Below are 2,923 nucleotides of genomic sequence, written 5' to 3' on the forward strand. Positions count from 1 at the left end.
GCGCACCGGCCGCTGTCCGCCGTCTGGCTGCTCATGAGCGTGGTGCTCGCGGCCGCCTACCAGGGCCTGCTGCTCAGGGAGCTCACGAGCCCGCCGCCGGAGATCGACAGCCTGGAGCAGCTCGAGCAGAGTGGGCTGGACGTTTATGCCGATGAGGCTCTGTATCCCCTGGACAAATTGCAGCCCAACGTCAGCCACAGTCTAACGTCGCGCATACAGTACTTCAACCCAGCAACCCACCATATCACGGTTCTCGAAAGAGTCCTGAATGGCCAAAACTCCGCCCTCATCTGCCGTCCGAATATGGTAACCAGCTTCACTCTGGCGCATCTACCCAAAAACGTCCATAAGTTTGTCCTGCCCAATTCTTCTAGTCTCATGGCTACAATCATCTACACGAAGGAATCACCGTTTGGGCAGGCGCTACATTTGGTCTTAAGTTGGTTTCAGTCCAGTGCCTTGCTGCGGCGTTATCTCAATGTGGCTGAATTTCATGCCGCATTGCATACCGCCTCAGCAGACGCCGCCAGCGAGCTGACCCGCCCGCTCAGCCTGGGGCAGCTGCAGCCGGCCTTCTGCCTGCTCGCCGCGGGATGCGTCCTCAGCGCCGTCGCCTTTGTCCTCGAGGTCTTGTGCCACAGGTGGTCCCACCGACACGCACCCCCGGTACCTGTGTTCCTGCACTGACACGTTCCGTGCGGTGCGACCCGAGTACGACCATAATGAAACCACCAGGAAGTCAAGTGTTTCACGTGAAAAAAAAGTAAAAAATAGTTCCGTGCGAATCGGTTTAACTGCACAATTTTACACCCGTGCAAAAAATTAAGCTGGATGTAAAAATATTTAGCTGTACAGCTAAGGGTCATTAGCTACACGGTTCATTTACGGCCCAGTTCACTGGATAGCTAAAAGGTTAGCCCTGGTGCCAAATAAATTAGCCGAGTCTTTTCAGTCATTTTATTTAGCCCGCCAGAGCTAAAGACTTAGCAGAGCTACTATGTTTTTTTCTGCATGTTACTCAATGGTTTGTTGTGGCACACGACGAAGCCGATATAGTGTGGTTGGAATTCGTTTTTCCTTGATTGACATTTTCAGTCAGTTGAAAATTGAAAAAAAAAAAAAAAACATTTCGTGCTGTTTGCTTCGGTTGCGGTGGAAGCTGCGCGGCTAGGGCGACGACGCTTTACTCTCTCACACTCTCTTCCTCCCCCCCCCCCCCCCCTCTCTCTCTCTCTCTCTCTCTCTCTCTCTCTCTCTCTCTCCCCCCCTCTCTCTCGTGCCGTTCTGTACGCCTATGTTGAATAGAATAAGTTCATTCATTGATTATCGCCGATTCAATGATTATCGATTGGTTTGTTCCTAAAACTTTAAGATGCCCTGAACGCATCATTTGACAAAGAAAACTGATCGTTTCTTCATCGAACCTGAAAGCAAAAATCGAAAACTACTGGCGACAAGGCTGCACGCTCCCCGCCTTGACCTATTCATTGGGCGCCGAGGCGACGTCAGGACGACAAGCTTTCAGCCATTGAAAAGTACTCTTTTCAAAGCAAATCAGGTACTTCCTTAGCAACGGCCGAAATGTTGCTCTAAAGTTTGCCACAACAAGGCGCAGGAGGCAACTTCCAGTCCGTAAAACACCGCCTCAGAGTCAGTCCGTCGCCATGGCCCTGCTCGTCCAGCTCGGTGCCCTCATCGGCGTGCTCTGCTGGGCCGGGGCGCGCGCCGCCCTGCACCCCGTCGACATCCCCGCCGCCCCCGAGGCCGAGTGCGTGGCCAGCTACATCTACTCTGTCCTGCCGCCCGACAACTCCTGCCTCGTCGTGCACGGCGACGCGCGGCTGGTCGGGCCGCTCCTCCGAAAGCTCCAGGACCGCGACAGGGGCAGGCAGACAATCGTAATGGACCCGCGGGACATCCCCGGCGGCGGGCTCGTGCAGCTGCAGTTCGCTGTGACCCTCCATGTGACCGCAGCGACGAGTAGCGCCAACCTCTCCACGCTCGCTTTTAAGTACGATGATCAACTTTCACACTCCGGTCTGCTGATGTGGACGAGGGCGCGGTCTGTGGCGGACGCCCTGAGCAGCCACGCAGACCCGAGCAGGCCGCTTTGGATATGCAGCAAAAACGTGCACCTGGCCGTCACCACCCCGAACGGCACCACGATCCAGTATGTCCCCGACATTGGAGGTAAGTGCGTGGTAACGTGGAGTGATCTGAAGATGAGGGAAGCCCGCCGATGTGAGCCGGGGCGCCGAAGATGGCAGGGCCAGCCGCTGCGGCGGCTCTGCTCGAGGTGGAAGTCGCCGGCGACGGGTAAGACGACCCCCCAGTTCCTCAGTGTCAGGACCCCACACTTTCGTCAGATCGACGGGGCCGCTGCCCTCGAGGAACCCTTATACCGGGCCTGGAGCACCGTGACGACTGCGGTGAGTAGGTGGCTGCGGACGCCCATTGAACTCACCTGGAAGCCCAACATTATGGTACTTATTGACCACATAACGAACTGCTCCCTGAATGCAGCCCTCCTAAACTACCCGGTAAAGGTGCGGATCGCATCGCACATCGAGTTCGACTCCTTGCTCATGGCACCCATCATCGTCGTGGTCCCGGTTGGCTCCGCCGTGCGACTCAACGTGTTGCAGGCGGTGACGGCCGAGTTCTCGGCGGAGCTCTGGGTCGCCACGGCCCTGGCGCTGCTGTTCATGACGGCGGCCGCGGCGGTGGCCTGGACGACCCTGGGCCGCCCTCCGCTGGCCGCCCTGGCCGCCGCGAGCCTGCAGACCCTCGCCCCGCTGCTGGCCCAGTCCCCGCCGGGCAGGACCGCTCACCGGCCGCTGTCCGCCGTCTGGCTGCTCATGAGCGTGGTGCTCGCGGCCGCCTACCAGGGCCTGCTGCTCAGGGAGCTCACCGCTCCACCGGG

This window comes from Frankliniella occidentalis, unplaced genomic scaffold (genome assembly GCF_000697945.3).
Source record: "Frankliniella occidentalis isolate FOCC.00 unplaced genomic scaffold, Focc_3.1 Scaffold9, whole genome shotgun sequence".
In the NCBI taxonomy this organism is placed as follows: domain Eukaryota; kingdom Metazoa; phylum Arthropoda; class Insecta; order Thysanoptera; family Thripidae; genus Frankliniella; species Frankliniella occidentalis.